The sequence below is a fragment of the Dipteris shenzhenensis genome, chromosome 13 (genome assembly GCF_047967505.1).
Source record: "Dipteris shenzhenensis isolate YYH24624 ecotype China chromosome 13, Dip_SZ_1.0, whole genome shotgun sequence".
Taxonomy (NCBI): domain Eukaryota; kingdom Viridiplantae; phylum Streptophyta; class Polypodiopsida; order Gleicheniales; family Dipteridaceae; genus Dipteris; species Dipteris shenzhenensis.
This window is the reverse complement of record NC_141608.1, coordinates 11,925,656-11,943,097: the sequence shown is the minus strand read 5'-3', so window position 1 is coordinate 11,943,097 and position 17,442 is coordinate 11,925,656. Positions and strand designations below refer to the sequence as shown.

The window sequence follows — 17,442 nt, the reverse complement described above, 5'->3', positions numbered from 1 at the left end:
TATACCCCCCCCACATGGGCCTATCCTACATGGAGGGAGTAATCCAATATAATATCCATCTCCACCTATTTTATATTACTTCTCTCATGGAATTTAGGCCATATCTCACTAAATGCAGGCATGGGACCGCCTAGGTGGAGGGGTGGCACATGGAGGAACCATGCCACCTTACATTTTATAATATTACTACCATGGATTATGTACATCACACCTTATGGGTCCTCTTACATGGAAGGGTGTCACATGGTCATGCCCTACCACCTCAACCCTGGGCCCTATGCACACCATATTTTATTATACTATTGCCACACATACAATCACACACACATATTTATGCCTTTTTCCTTACACAAATTTATCCATAACACCACTCATCACATGGCAGCCATCGCAATGCCTTGCTTTATTAGCCTTGATTCACATAAAGGTTGACTGTTGAATCCTATTCATCGTGTGGATCAAAACCAAATCTCTCTCTCACCACATGAAGGCCTCAGTTGCTTAGAATCAGACTCTCCCTGATCAACATCAGGGAAAAAATTAGGGGCAAATTTTAGCCCAAGGGCTAATTTAGTGGCTTTCCCAAGTTGGTTGGGCTAACATTAGAGATTTAAATTTGTTAAATTAGCACGAAAATAAAGGTGGGCTAATTTTTAGAGCCTCAAATTTGATAAATTCACCCTAAAAGTGATAATAGGGCTAATATTTATAACTCTATATGGGGAAAGATTCGCCCATTGACCTACACTATCATAATCTTGTTCCCTCCTTATTTTTTACCCTGATCAGCATCCCCTGCACTCTAGCTCCTCTTGCCACATGGTAACTCTTAATTAACAAATAAAATAGAAGAATAGATGTGTTCTATGCTTTTTGCCACATGTTCGCTGATAGGCTACCATGAACCACTAGTTGGCCATTGAAACTTGTCCACCTTGTGTTGTGTTGGGCATTCACACTAGACTACTCTGCCTCACATTTTCTCTCTCACCATCCACACCAAACATGTGTCCACCTTGTGTCGTGTTGTCCATTCACTCCAGACCTTTCTACCCATTCACGCCAGACCGCTCTGCCTCACATTTTATCTCTCACCATCCACCTATTTTCTACCAAATCTCCTCAATGTCTATCCCATGTCACCTAGTATGAGGTTAACTCTATCAAGTTTCAACTATTGGTTTTCTTTTCTCTAGCACTACGTGTCATATCTGCCTAGTTTTTCACTACTATGCTGCTATGCATACAATCTCCTACATGTAGGATGTAGTTCCACTCGTCACATTGCCATGTTACCAACCTTCTTGGTCCCCCACTCTGCCATCTACTACATTCTCTGTGTGTCAGACTTTCACACCAATTCAACTCTAGGCTTTCCATAACCTCAGCTCCCATGTGGCTTTCTAGACCTTGGATCTGCCATGCCACATAGATTGCTTGTTGCATCGCTCATCTCTCCTCTATACTTTTCTTGGATTTTTCATCTATGCTTTTCTTGTGTAGGTTCCATGTGGCATTATATCACCAGCTTTGTGTGGAGAATCAATGCAATTCCACTTGTCACACTATCACATTATTAGTCTTGTTGGTCCCACAATGTGCTCTGCATCCTAGAGATTAACACGTTATCAACTCTAAGATTTATATGACCTCAGCTCCCACATGGCTCTCTAGACTATGGCTATGCTGCACCACGTGGACTGCTTGGTGGATGAACCGTGTACCCTCACATTTTTCTTGGCTTTCACATCTAGGCTATTCTTGTGCAGGTGCTATGTGGCATTATATGATCACCTTAGTGCAGGAGATACAACTCCTAGTGCAGCATGGCAAGCATTCCTTTAGAAATAGGATAGAAGGAAAGATAGATGTCTCTTTACCCATCAGTCATGGTGTCAAATCTAGAAGTGAATGTATAGAATACACATTGAATAACTCCTAATTTAAATTGTAGAGTCTCGTGAGAGCATTTCGAGATTCATCGAATATGAAGATAATGAAATATTACCATCTTTCACCACTATAAGGTTGCCATAGATTTCTACCAGCAAGTCAAAAAGGATATTTATGAATATTTTCATACTCTGGTCAGTCCTCTTTGGTATGAATTTGCTTCTAAAGCTTTGAGATATTCTCTTTAGATTGATATCATAGAGCTAGAATTTCCTTTGATTTTAATGAATTTCAACTTTATTGATCAACCAATAGGGCTTCCAATAGTATGACACTAGAGCATGAATTGTGCAGTTGGTGTGACTCTCAAGCCTCAAATGAAATTTTCCATGCGAACAAAAATGACAATGCATTTATTGGCGTTGAGAGACCATATGACTACGTGCATGAGAGCTCTGGGAGCTACAGGGAGCTCTCTATGAGCTGCAGAGTGTTGTAGAATGCGAGAGAGGTAAAGCTCAGAGCCACAGGACAGATGAGGATTGGATGGAGTAAGAATTAATTGCCCACCACTGCTCAAATCAACAACCAATATGAGCATCAGTGGCGCTCCAACTTTGCCTCTAGAGACGTTCAAGCCTCCAAAAGTAGCCTCCAATCGCGCATTATTGGAGCTGTGTGCACTGAGCCTTAGTATACACCTTCTTTCTCTTATTCACGATTGAGCTATCCTTTTTTCTAAACCAGTTAGATGGTGACTTGTGTGGAGAAAAAGGTATCTCAGAATCCAGATGGTGACTGGTGTGGAAAAGAAGGTAGCTCAGAATCTACAAGCTACGACTTTCTACCACTAAAAGAATATAAAAATGTATTACGACTGTACCACACGAGGACTCATCCCTTTAGCACTGTTGGGGGCCGTGCACCAGCTGTTGTCCGAGCCGGCAACGTCGTATCCGGCTGGTGTTCCAAAGGTTGTCTCGCAGATAAGGTGGAGATGGGGAATGACAAACTGCAACTCCCGTTCTCCTGCAGATTTAGCATATGCACTTATAATTTATCAAGGCTTTGCTAAGATCCTCATAGGTATTTGGGCTCCGGAGCGGCAAGAATTTTCCGTTGTGATCGATATTATGTGTCGTGGTGCAGTGTCTTCGTTGCTGGAGCTGGAATGAATGGAGGGCTCAATTTCTCTCTCGTCTCCCATCAGGTAGCCCAAAGACCAAAGACAAATACTCTCTTGTCTCCCGTCCGGCAGCCGAAAGACCGAAGTCTGTTTGTGAGGGCAGTAGTCCAACCATCTTAAGAACTAGCAGCAGGAAGCTGTTCTCACACTGGTCCGTGGTTCCGTATAGAAGCCAAAATTTTACGGCAGGTAGGTGAATTTCTCTCTCGTCTCCCATCCGGTAGCTTGCAGACTGTTCGGGAACCGCCTGTCAGGTCACTGCGCGTACCGTGTGGACAGGAGGGCGAAGATCTGGTCATGAGAGGAAAGATTAACTTCAGAGACATTAATAGGTCCAGCAAATCCTGAGCGTCAAATACTGTTAAGGAACGAGGAGATCAAACGAACTCGTTGCCTTCTCGAGGCTACGGCAATTGGACAGAGAAGAATGAGCAAGACACCGGCGCAGCCTCCAAAAGTGGAGGTAAAACTGGAGGTAAGAATTAGTACTTTTGTTTTGTTGTCCTTTCTTCATAGGATGTGAATGTAATCGGGGCGTTTTGATTGTATCATGTATGCAGGCTAGCGAGGAGTCTACGATGAACGAGCAGAGTGATCTAACCTCGCTGTCTAAGGTAACCCACGCTGTCAATTTCTGGAGTCCTTAGAATCTATATTATGGCCACTTTTCAACTATCAACATTTCGTGTAGCCCCTTCTGCTTATGCTTTGTCTACTTTGTCTGGCCTTCAAAGCCATCTCTGTTCGAAACTTGCTCATCAACCACTAGAACATCATCTGCGCTCAATACTCGGTCGACGATCTGCATGAAGACTGACTTGGTAACGCTTTACTAAATTCCAATTTCCTGAACCCGTAAGCTCTATATTTCTACTATGAATAGATATCTATCTAGTGCAGCCCACTTTTCTTACGCTTTGTTATGCAGAGTGACAAGAGTTCTACTATATGTCCTCCGCCGGGCAATTTATCTGCCTTGAAAAGGTGGTCATCGACCACTTCAGCATCAGGACCCACAACGCCTACTCGCATGAAACAATTTTTTCTATCTCTGGGCAATTTATCTGCCTTGAAAAGGAGGTCATCGACCACTTCAGCATCAGGACCCACAACGCCTACTCGCATGAAACAATTTTTTCTATCTCTGACAAAAATCAATGATCAATATCTGCGCGATGTACATATGGTATGTTCCTCTTTCTAGACTCTATTAAGATAACATTTGTACTAAATGCCAATTTCTTGAAGTCCGTAAGATCTATGGCCACTAATTTGCACCTATAAATATTTATTTCAGCCCGTTCCACTTATGATTTATTTGTGCATAGTGACAATAGTTCTATTGAGTGTGACAATAGTTCTTGTGGCATCCTACCTCAAAATCATTTTGAAAATTCTAGTAGAAAATTTTCCTCAACCAAGCATAACAGTGACAACCATTGTCATTGTCGTTGTAGCTGCGCGAACATAGATGTCGCAAACTTATGCGCGAACTTATGCAGAAGGAATGCAATCGCGGACTTTTCCCTACAATTACTAACAAGGTATGATCCTAAATTGTATTGATTCTATTTCCTCCTATGCATGCTTGCCCATGGTGTGCAAGTGCTTTCAAGGGATTCTATTATATTACAGCATGAAGAAAATGATAGGATCAACTGAGATCCTGATTAGTTAGAACACCTATTTCATTAATTTTGGACTCGTGCACTGTCCAAATTCATTTTGTGAGATAATTTTGGATAAAACATTTATAAAAAAAAGGCTCTTATAAAACAAAACATTGAGTCAAAAAGGAAGATTTTAAAAAATCAAATTAGAAAAAATGACGTGAGATGTTATTAAAACTAGAGTACATTAAAAATAGAGGACATCACATTGTTAAAAGAGACAAAAAGTAAGATTTTAAAAAATCAAATTAGAAAAAATGGCGTGACATGTTATTAAAACTAGAGTACATTTCAAAAAGAGCACATCACATTTGTATAAGAAGTAGATCATATAACTCAAAGCCATATGGTGTCAAAAAACACCTTAATACAGTCTCTCTTATTTTCTTAATCACCCAAAGTCTAGAAGATCTCATCATTGGTCTCTCTTATCTTCTCAACACCCAATCTTTCACTGCCTCCAGAGCTGTATCCTCAACATAATTACATGCAAAGAAGAAATTTAAGCAATCACAAATTCTTTCTTTATAATTTCTCTGAGAGGCTCTTATTGTTCTCTCAGCATCCGCATCAAATCGCCCATGACGAGAGCTGCGATAACGCAGGTTACTTAAGAAGTCTAAGAGATCGTGTCGTGCTTTTATCATACGTCTTAAAAGTCTTTCACTCTCTGCTATCTTGAGAGTCTCCTCCCTCTCTGCGTGCCTTTGTGCATCAAATTCCTCTCTCCATGTGTGTCAAAGGAGAACCTTGTCAAATTCTGGCCTCTCTCTGTGCTCCTTGGTCAGCAATCCATTCTTTGAGATTGTTAATTCCGAACTCCACGTCTTCGATAATGCCAAGGACATCCATGGGTGGGGAGATGATAAAGAAAGGGAGATGGACTATGATGCAAGAAAGAAGAGAGTGTCTGTGGAAGGACTAGGATGGAAGAATACAAGTTAATGAGAAGCACTAGGATGGATGAAAGAAGAGAGTGTTTGTGGAAGAACTAGGATAGAAGAATACAAGTTATCAGGATGGATGAAAGAAGAGAGTGTTTGTGGAAGGACTAGGATGGAAGAATACAAGTGCACTAAGGCACGATGTGTTCACTATGATAAGGATAAGGGTTGGAATAAAGTGAGAGGCACGATGTGTTCACTATGATAATGATAAGGATAAGGGTTGGAATAAAGTGAGAGAAGCATTGGTAATGCTCTACTTTAAGTGAGTGGAGATTGTCCAACTAAATAAAATTTTGCGGAGCATTGGGAATGCTGTACTTTAAGTGAGTGGAGCATTGGGAATTGATACTTGCGAGTGAAATATATTACAAATATTACATCATCACATATTCATATCAAAATTCTGATCACACAAGGATTTATTTCCAAATAATCACATCATCACACATTCATATCATAAAATTGTGTGCATGAAGAAATATATTACAAATATTACATCATCACATATTCATATCACAATTCTCATCACACAAGGATTAATTTCCAAATAATCACATCATCACACATTCATATCATAAAATTGTGTGCATGAAGAAATATATTACAAATATTACATCATCACATATTCATATCAAAATTCTCATCACACAAGGATTTATTTCCAAATAATCACATCATCACACATTCATATCATAAAATTGTGTGCATGAAATAATTATATAAATATCATCAGTAAATGCCACTTAAGTAATAAGTCACAAATTGGTGTATAATCAACAAAAACTATAAACACAACATCATACATGCATCACAACTCTTCTGATGCTTCTAGTGGAGACTGTGGCAACTCTTCTAATGCTTCCAATGGAGGCTGTGGTGCTCTATATGTACACTCAGTCTCTACTTCTTCTGTAGTATGTAGTGCTTTCGGAGTAGACTCAGTATCCTCTTCCTTAATGTAAGCGGAGGCTGTGGCAACTCTTCTGATGCTTCTAGTGGAGGCTGTGGTGCTGTAGGTGTACACTGGGTCTCTACTTCTTCTGTAGTGTGCAGTGCTTTCATAGTAGACTCAGTCTCCTCTTCCTTAAATGCAAGCTCTGATATTGCTTTAGTTGCACGTTGTGTTCTAATGGCAGCAATTAGGTCTCGAATGATTTCAGCCCTAAACAATTGTATATCCTCCTCTGAATATTTGAGCTCCAAAGAGTCTTCCGATGAGATCTGTGGCTTAACTGAGAAAATTTCTTTGAAAATCAACATGCAGTTGTAGGCAACTCTCCACCCACAACTATGCCCATCTTCCTGCTCTACTACTAAACACTTTTGGAAGTCTACCGAGTCTTTGTACTGTCCTGTTTCTCTGATAGCAGATACCAACTTCTCAATCGACCTGCTCATTATGACATATTAAAAAAACTTAGTGTGTCTATTACATAAGGTACATAATATAGAAGTAACAACAGATTAATAGAATACTTACGTTTGCATTGAGCCATGAAAGCCTGCACTCGAGTTAACAAACCAACAATAGTTGTCTTCAAGGTCCCAAACCACCAGACTCCAATCTTCCCTACACGAATAATTAAGAACCATTATTATTTAACACAATGTTGCCAGTATAAGATGAAAATAAGGGTTGCCATGATACTTACATCTCGTGATATGCCATAAATAGGACTCGCACGCCATGTAAATGTAAAGGCTGTAACCATTTACAAACATCAGCTATTGTCTTTCTGCTATCGCTAAGTATAGGAGAAAGGAGGGAATCCAACATATACACACGGTTTCATACGGCTCTACCAAATCGTGAGATGACTATACTGCACCAACAAATAAATGAATATTAGCTTATTAGATTTAATCAAAATATTGAATTATCAAGCAGAGAAAAAGTTTGTATCAAACCTGAGAATGGCCATCATAATGTTGTTATTGACCTCATTTGAAGCTCTAGAGAGAATTGAAATCTCCTCTCCCTCAAATTCAAGATACTGAGGTCTATGTTGCATCATAACCCTAACATTAAAAGAGCTTCCCAATTCTTCCAATGAAGCCATGTTTGTAGAGTTGAGGTATGTTGAGATATCGAGCTCCACTCGCAAGATGCTAGGGTGACCGTTGTGCATTTATGTCACCAACTTGTTAGCTGCAGACGCGGTTGGTACACCGCCCACGAATAATAGCTGGATGACAGCTATCCTTATCTACTCTAGTTCGTGGCTCAGTTAGTATGCCACCTTAGTTAGTTGAGTTTGGTTTGAGACCCACATATAGGGTTCTTCTATTTCTTTGTACTAGAGTTCTTTTGGCTTTCACAACTAAGAAGAGGAAAACTGTTTTCAGCCTCCACCTTTGTGTGTATTTCCCCATTGTGCATGTGAGAAAGCCGCAAGTGAGACTCCTTCCCTCTCTCCCACTCTCCTCACATGGTATCAGAGCCTTGTTCGTGGTAAGGAGCTCAAGAAAGCAAACCAAGTTCGCGGTGTCCTGGTAAGAGGACCAGTGTTGCTTTCCTATTTCGAGTTTGGGAGCAAATCTCTGCAGGTAGCACAGCCAGAAGTGCAAGAGTGCACTGTCTCAGATTGAGATGCCCTTCGCGGTGTGGCGAGAGCGCAGTATATGCTGCGGGAAAAAGGCAAAGCCCTTGGTGGCTTTATTTTTTTGATTCGAGGCCATTTCGAGGCCCGTTTTGAAGGCGGAAGTTCTTCGCAGGCACTCAGAAAAAGGCCCTGTTTTTGATGTGTGACCACTGCTCGGCTAGTCGGTGAAAAGTTGCCGCAAAAATTGCATCGTATGCCTGTGTGCAGAGATATTGGGAGTTGCAGAATCATGCTTGTTGCCTGTTGATGCAAAATCGTCACTAGGAAAGTGACTGTGTGGTCAAATACCACCTTCATCAGTTTTGCAGATCTATCCGTGTGAGGCAAAAGCTGTGTTTTTTTGCAGTGACAGAATATTTTGCAGTGTTCTGTAATGGCATCTGATTCTCTTTCACAGATTGTCACTGAAAAGCTTGACAAGAACAACTTCCAGGCATGGAAGTTTAGAATGACGAATTTCCTTATGGGAAAAGGCTATTGGGAGTTCATTATAGGAAATGAAGAAGAACCTGTTCTTCCTAATGTTCCCAGTCAACAGGAAATGCAGGCATTTAAAGGATGGCATGAGAGAGCCAGGAAAGTTATGTACTGGCTGTCTATCAGTATTTCGGACTCTATGATTGTGCATATTCAGGATGTAAGTACGCCAAAGGAGGCATGGGATACTTTGGCAAAAATGTACAGCACAAATATGCAAGCCAGGAAAATGCAGCTCAAACAGGAGTTGCACAATGTGCAGAGAGAAAATTTGAGCATAAATGACTACCACATGAAGGTGAAGAAAATTGCAGATGCACTTGCTTCCATTGGGTCGCCAGTGGAAGATGATGATCTAGTTTCTGTGACCTTGAATGGTCTAGGAAAGGATTATGCACAGTTCCGGACATCCATTGCCGTCCGTGAAAAATTTCCTGATTTTGAAGAGTTGTTTGCTCTTCTAATTTCTGAAGAGCAGAGAAATGGGGGTGCATCTTCTTTAGGAGGAACTTCAAAAGAAACTGTCTTCTACTCAAATGCTGGAAGAGGTAGAGACAGAGGTAGAGGAGGCCGATCTGCAGGCCGTGGTAGAAATCAGAATATGCAGCAAACTCAATAAAACCAGTCCTATGCAGGAGGACGTGGTAACTCTAGAGGCAGGGGGAGCCAAAGAGGCCGTGGTGGATGGCAGAGAGGCCAAAATGCAAACAGCAATGTTGAATGCTACTATTGTGGTAAAATGAGACATATGGCTAAAGACTGCTACAAAAAGAAGAATGACATTATGAATGGAAAATTGCAGCAAGGCAATTATGCATCTTCTAGTAGACAGGGGGATGACAGAAATGAGCATCTATTTATGGTGCAGCATATGACCAACTCTGTGACAAGTGCAGAAGAACGAAATGATGTGTGGTATGTTGACTCAGGTGCGTCAAACCACATGACAGGTCATGCAGAATGGATGCAGGATGCAAGGAAAATGGAAAAACCAGGATTTGTGGAGACTGGTGATGATACTGCACATCCAATTGTGCAGATTGGTGAAATTCCTTTGTCTATGCAGGATGGGAAAAAGAAATACCTATCTGATGTATTTCATGTCCCAAACATCACCAAGAACCTGGTTTCTGTTGGTCAAATGGTTGAGCAGGGCTTGCAAGTCAGATTCAATCCTCATGGATGCTTTGTTGAGGATACGAAAAATAATGGTCGCTTGATAGCAAAAGGAAAGAAGAAGGGCAGGATGTTTACACTGGATGCAGACATGCCTGAATTGAGTGCAGCAATGTTTGCACATGGGACCGGTGTAGTTGCAGATATTGATATCTGGCATAAACGCATTGGTCATGTTAATATACAGCGACTTAAATCAATGCAAGCCCAAAATATTGTTGCAGGATTGCCTAAATTCAAGGTTGCAGAAATGCACAAGATTTGTGAAGCCTGTCAATTTGGGAAACAGGCAAGGAAACCTTTTCCTAGGCATGTTCAAGAGAGTAAAAAGCCATTGGAATTAATCCACTCTGATGTGTGGACTACTAAAGCTGCATCTATTAGAGGCTGTCACTATTTTGTCACATTTATTGATGACTTCAGCAGAAAACTTTGGGTGTATTTTATGAAAAAGAAAAGTGAAGTGTTTGGGCACTTCAAAGCTTTTAAAGCTATGGTTGAAAAAGAAACAGGCCTGCAAATAAAATGCCTAAGGTCAGATGGAGGGGGAGAGTACCTCTCAAATGAGTTTGCAAGGTTCTTGCAGGAGCATGGTATAAAGCAGCAATATTCATGCAGTCATACCCCACAGCAAAATGGAATTGCAGAAAGGAAAAACAGGCATATTGGAGAGGTATCTCGGGCTATGCTAAATGAAAAAGATCTACCAGATTATTATTGGGCTGAAGCAGTTGCTACAGCAGTTTGTATAATGAACAGGACTCCCACTGCAGCAATACATGGCATGATGCCAGAGGAGATGTATACTGGTAGGAAACCAGATATTTCTCATTTGAAAATTTTTGGTTGCATTGCCTATGTCCATGTGCCAGATGAGTTGAGGTCCAAGTTGGATCCAAAAGCTGAGAAGTGCATCTTTATTGGTTTTTCTCTGCAGCAGAAATTGTATAGATGCTATAACCCTTCTACTCGTAAGTTTACAGTGAGCAGAGATGTTGTTTTTGATGAGATGAGCAGCTGGTATAAACCAATAAATGTAATGATTGATGTAGATGTACAAAATGGTAATGCTGCACAGAATTCACAGCAGCAATCACAAAATATCTGTGGACCTGCAGTGTCCTCTAGCAGTGGTTCACATACTTCACCATGGACAGGCAGATTGAGATCAGGAGAATCTCCTCAAAGCAATGCAGATAGTGGTACAAAGGTATCACGATAAGGAAAAGAGAAGGTAGATCAGCCCATGTTTGATGTGAATGAAGGTCACTCTTATGTGGATGGTGAATCCAGTGGCTCAGAACAGAGCATTGATGATGAGTTGGGTATTCCTTCTGTTGTTACACCTGGAGTAAGGAAGACCAGGGATATTTTGAGAGCACCTGGAAGTGAGCCTATTTTGCGCAGGTCTACCAGGGTTACGTATCCTGTGGATAGGCTGAAATATGATGGATTTACAGCCATTCACTATGCCTATATGGTCAAAGTGATACAGGAACCAGAACCCACTTCTTTTGAGCAAGCCATGGGAAATGAAAAATGGGAGAAAGCCATGGATGAAGAAATGGATGCCTTGGATGCAAATGCTACATGGGAATTGGTGCCTTTGCCTAAAGACAAGAATGCAATTGGCTGTAAGTGGGTTTATAAGATCAAGCACAATGCAGATGGTTCTGTGAATTGATACAAGGCAAGATTAGTTGTCAAGGGGTATGCACAGACATATGGCATTGATTATGAAGAAACATTCAGTCCGGTTGCAAGGATGGCAACTGTAAGAGCAGTCATTGCTATGGCTGCATCAAAGGGATGGTCTTTACATCAGATGGATGTGAAGAATGCCTTCTTGCATGGTGATTTGCAAGAAGAGGTCTTTATGGAGCAGCCACCAGGTTATGTTCATGCTGTTCATCCTGAGTTTGTTTGCAGGTTGAAGAAAGCCTTGTATGGCTTGAAGCAAGCACCTAGAGCATGGTCTGACAAGATAGGACAGTATCTTGTAACTATTGGCTTTCAGATCTCCAAGGCAGATTTCTCACTCTATGTGAGAAAAACAGAGAAAGGGATTATGCTGCTTGTCATTTATGTTGATGATTTGATCATCACAGGTGATAGTGATGAAGATATCCTTCATGTGAAAATGCTATTGAAGCAGAAGTTTGAGATGAAGGATTTGGGAGAGCTGCATTATTTCTTGGGCATTGAGGTGATTAGATCACCAAGTGGGATACAGCTCTTGCAGAGGCAATATGGATCGTACATGCTGTCCAAATATGGGATGACAGGCTGTAAGCCTATTTCACTCCCTTTGGAGCAGAATGTGAAGCTAAGCTCAGATGCAGGTGAGCTTCTGGAAGACCCTACTATGTACAGACGCATAGTAGGAAGTTTGATTTATATGACTATTACCAGGCCAGATTTAAGCTATGCTATTGGATTGGTAAGTCAGTTTATGCAGGCTCCAAGGAAACCGCATTTGGATGCGGCTAGACGCATACTCAGGTATGTGAAGTCCATGTTGCAGTATGGACTATTTTATGAGGCTGGGGTTCAGATACAGTTGCATGGATACACTGATGCTGATTGGGCTGGTAGTATTTCTGATAGACGATCTACCAGTGGATATGTATTCTCTTTTGGGAGTGCTGCAGTCACTTGGAGCAGCAAGAAACAGCCTACAGTTGCCTTGTCGAGCACAGAGGCTGAGTACAAGGGTGCAGCAATGGCTGCATGCGAGGTAGCTTGGTTGCATAAGCTACTCTATGATATTCATCAGTCTACAGATGGGCCAGTTGTCATTTATTGTGACAACATGAGCAGCATACACTTGGAAAATAACCCAGTCTATCATGCTAGAACAAAGCACATTGAGGTGCATTATCACTATGTGCGGGAGAAGGTTTTACTAGGTCTTATTGATCTAGTTTATGTCAGCACAGAGGATCAGGTAGCTGACATATTCACGAAAGCATTAGGCGCAGAGAAGCTGCGCAAGTTCAGAGACCTGCTTGGTGTATAGGAATTGGAATTGAGCTCGAGGGGGAGTGTTGAGATATCGAGCTCCACTCACGATATGCCAGGGTGATCGTTGTGCATTTATGTCACCGACTTGTTAGCTGCAGATGCGGTTGGTACACCGCCCACGAATAATAGTTGGATGACAGCTATCCTTATCTACTCTAGTTCGTGGCTCAGTTAGTATGCCACTTTAGTTAGTTGAGTTTGGTTTGAGACCCACATATAGGGTTCTTCTATTTCTTTGTACTAGAGTTCTTTTGGCTTTCACAACTAAGAAGAGGAAAACTATTTTCAGCCTCCACCTTTGTGTGTATTCCCCCATTGTGCATGTGAAAAAGCCGCAAGTGAGACTCCTTCCCTCTCTCCCACTCTCCTCACAAGGTCTTCTATCCTCTTTGACTCTTTAACGGCATTCATTTCGTAATCAATGATTGCTCGAATGGTACATGTTATAAATGCATAGAGATGCAAATCCATATATGCTGACAGTGTGGTGTCATTTTGTATCTCAAAAATTTGACCAAGTACCAAAAAGCAATTGTAGCCCACCCTCCATCCACAATTATACATGTGGCTATTCTCTTAATGTGATACCTGACATGTTATATACTCTATTTGTTGTGCCAAGTCACATTGCTGCATTAATATGTCGATAGCACCTACTAACTTTCGAGCTGATCTGCACATCAAAACATATAACAACAGTGAATATGTGCATTGCATATCAATCTACATGTCAAGAAGTGACAACAAGTGTAGTCTATACTTACTCTAACACATTGCCATGGACGGATGTCATTGAGTTGGCAAAGAAGCACTTCTTCGCAAGGATGTCCACGACTACCAGACTCCAATGTGAGCTGCATTATCAATAAATAATAATTACTGTGTTTGAGACAATTCTAGCAATGCAATAGAAAAAACAAGTAGGGTTTGATGCTTATTTCTCATAATATGCTGTAAAAATAACTCGTGCGTCATTCATAGGAACATGCTTCAACCACTTGCAAACATCCTCTATGGTTTCTTCTTTGTTGCTAAGCACTTCCGAAATACGAGGATCGAGCATATATGAAAGGCTTTGTATATTTTGCGGAAAATTTGCTATAACATTACTATATTAAAAAAAAAAGTATTAGCTTCTTGGGTTTAATCAAAATAAGCAAAGTATAAAGCCAAGGAAAAGGTTGCATCAAACCTGAGGATGGTTGTAATGACTTTGACATTAACCTCTTTCTTAGGATTCAAGAGGATTGAAATCTCTTCTTCACCAAATTCAAAAAAATGAGGTTGTTGTCGAATTAACAACATAGCGGTGAATGAACTTCCAATCTGCTCCAATAGATTCATATTTTCATGACTCATCTTATTGAGAGAGTAGTCTACATCGTATTCTTCTTCACTTGCTATGTCCTCCACATCCTCCTTCTACCATAAAAAAATAAAAAATTTATGCGATGTACACATCCCAAATAAAGGCTTAAACAAGTAGATAAGGTTTCATACATGCTTTCATTAGAGTGAGTCTCTCCTCCGCTTGGAGCAAAAAAAATTTTTGCTCCACTGGCAGACGTCTTTTGAATTCTACTTGATCTTGTTGCTCCGTGGTTGTTCTGACAGCAGATACTAGCAGATATGCAGCACCTTGGGGAGTTGGCATGATAGCCTTCCATTGAATTCACAAACCATAAACGGTTGAGTTCAAGGTCCAAGAAGATCAGACTCCAATGTGAGCTACACGACCAGAATAAAAATGCTTATTATTTTACACAAACTTGCCAAAGAAATAGTAAAAATAAGGTTAGAGTTGATACTTACGCCTCATGATAAGGCATTAAGATGACTCGCACCCCATCTAAATTCAAAGGGCTTAACCAGGTACAAACATCTTCTATAGTATTTTGAGGAGAGCTAAGAATAGAAGAAAGGAGAGCATTGAGCATGTAGACACGATGCTGCACTGCACTAGGAAGCTGAGAAATAACTACACTGCACCAAGAAATAAACAAACATTAGCTCATAGAATTGATTTGCATTCTGCACTAGGAAACTGATATATAACTACACTGTGAATAAATAAACAAATGTTAGCTCATTGAAGTAGCAACAAATAAACAAACGTTACCTGAGAATGGCCAAGATAACATTGTCATTAACCTCTTTTAAAGGATTGGAGAGGATTGAAACCTCCTCTCTACCAAAGCTCAAATACTGAGGTTCTCATTTCAAAACGATCCTAACTTCAAATGAGCTCTCCAATTTATCCAATGCAGCTAAATTTGATTCTTCAATCAAATTTAGAGGTGGTTGCATTGTTGAAGTAGAAGGGAGTGCCTCCGTATTGACTTCATCCATTTCTTCTCCCTCTATTGCCTGTAAACAAATATGAGAGATTAGATTCATTATCTTTAAATTTAAATCTTATTTAAAAAATTGTATTTAGTTGAGAAATAGAGAGTTCATACCACTAAGTATTGTCGTAGTGGCCTTTTTTCATAACCCTGTGAGCCATAATTATCAAAGAAGGCATCATCATGTTTGTCTTCATCCACCAACCTCTCTGTGAACGGTTCATGTAAGTCCATCTTTTCATCATCATCAACTAGGACATTATGATCTTCAAGGTAATCATCCATGTCATCGGTGTCCTTGTGGTCTATCTCTTTTTCATAGCCTGTGGTTAGATCTGCTTGAAGCTGGAAATAAGCCATGAAATGCTTATTTTCAATAATATTTGTGGAGTTGCCTTTTCTGAAGAGATCCTCAAATAAATATCCCATCCTACACAAGGTGACCTCCCAACCTGCCGGTAGCAAATTCTCCATCATGGTAAGCAAGAGACTCCCAATTTTTGCAGGACTTCCATAGTTGTTTTTTTAATAATGTATGGCCCTGGGAATATCTTGCTCTTCTAGCATCAATCTCAAATTATTTGAATTCCCTCTTATGTTCTTTTGTAAGGAGTGATCAGGGTTGGGACTCCGCATACATAAAAAGAATGATTCAAGAGATTGAATCGCTATGCCACATTCTCTCTTGCCTCTCTTTGCTGCATAAACACCACTATAGATCTTCAAATCTCTGATGAATATGCTCGCTCTAGAGTAACCTGCATGGCTTCTTTGTCTTTTTTATCAACAAAAATGACAATGTTGCAAATCGCCACTTTGCTAATGGTGGTATATACTATTCTATCAATGAAGTTATGGATATCATCGCTAGAAACTTCATTGATAAAGAATAGTTGTGGCTTATCCCATGTTGACTCATTCTTGAAGAAGTCATCTTCTGAGACTCCCCTGAAGTTCACAAGCTTTCCAAACTCTGCCGTAACCTCTACATTGAATTGAAAGCTTTGGTGCATATCTGTCGGCATCCTTATCTCACTGATTAATCTTTCCACATATGCAACCACCTGTTGTGGGATTTCTTTTCTCATATAAGAGGTTACTATTTCTGACCCATCTTCATCCTTTTTAATCCACCTGTTTGCCCATAGCTTTACCTTGGGTGTTGACAAAGAAGCTATATGCTTCACCACATTATAGTCAATGTTACAATGTGTAAGTGGAATTTGTTTCTCTGACAGCAAATACTTAATGGCACTATGCACTGCATCACGCCTCACTTGTACATTGATGCATTCTTCCATGCAGTGGTCTTTGTCTTTTTTTCCAAAAAACCATTCTTTCTTTAAAATTTTTTGTGCTGCCATGGATGCATACTTATCAGGTAAGTACTTTATAGGCCTCCACATCCTTGCCGTCAACTCCTTCTTATCCATTACCTTTGACTTACCGGAGATAAACAAAGGAGATTCATAGGTCAACTGTCCACGCTCACAAGCAATGCACGTTTCAAGCATCTCATTGAACACTTCAACAGGACGAAATATGATAGAAGTGTAGTCGGCATATCTGTCCGTCACCACCTTGAGGCTTGTCATACTTTCTTCTCGCTCTTGAGTTCCCCTAGGCACAACTGCACTCAAAGAAGTATAGAAGTTCGTGAGTGTGTTGGCGTCTGCTTTTGTGACCTTTCGCTTCAAATCAGGATTTGGAGAACCAAATGTTGTCCATATAACCCTTGCCTTCTGTAAGACCTCTGATGTTGAGGATATCTTACGCTTTCCATGGACATAATGATTAAGTCTTTCAGACTCAATCAAATACTTGATCTCATGCTTGAATATACAGATTGTTGCAGGATAATAATGGAATGAACTTATCTTTGCAAATTGTTCTGGAGTGAGTCTTTTGCCCTCCTTTGCTTCCCTTGCGATCTGATTACAAGCATAAGCCAATGTTGACCATCAATGGGCTGGAATCTGCAATGAAGGAGGAATTCCTTCTTTACTTCCTTTAGCATATTCTCACCTTGTGCCTCTTTGCCTTGTTCATGTGGAATATTTTTAAGAGTGTCTTTAAAGAATCGACTAAGGTTTCCTCGAAATGTGTAGGCCCTGTAAATGT

At 40.5% G+C, this 17,442-nt stretch overlaps 1 protein-coding gene and 1 long non-coding RNA gene across 4 annotated transcripts in view; both read left to right on the top strand.

The window, feature by feature from the left end:
• The first annotated feature begins 2,789 nt into the window (after nt 1–2,789).
• LOC147895026 (uncharacterized) lies at nt 2,790–3,693 on the top strand. 2 transcript variants are annotated; one of them, XR_015542048.1, is made up of 4 exons: nt 2,790–2,867; nt 3,043–3,268; nt 3,359–3,554; nt 3,640–3,693. It is a non-coding gene; the product is annotated as an uncharacterized LOC147895026 (long non-coding RNA). The 2 variants fall into 2 exon arrangements; XR_015542049.1 differs by having other exon boundaries at nt 2,808–2,884.
• Nucleotides 3,694–4,547: 854 nt separating this feature from the next.
• The window catches only part of LOC147895025 (uncharacterized), a 30,138-nt gene continuing 17,243 nt past the window's right edge, over nt 4,548–17,442 (top strand). The window contains exon 1 of one of the 2 annotated variants that reach the window (XM_087384054.1): nt 4,548–4,623. The gene's annotated coding sequence lies outside the window, so the exon portion shown is untranslated. The remainder of the gene's footprint in view (nt 4,624–17,442) is intronic. The other variant, XM_087384055.1, reaches the window with a different exon arrangement.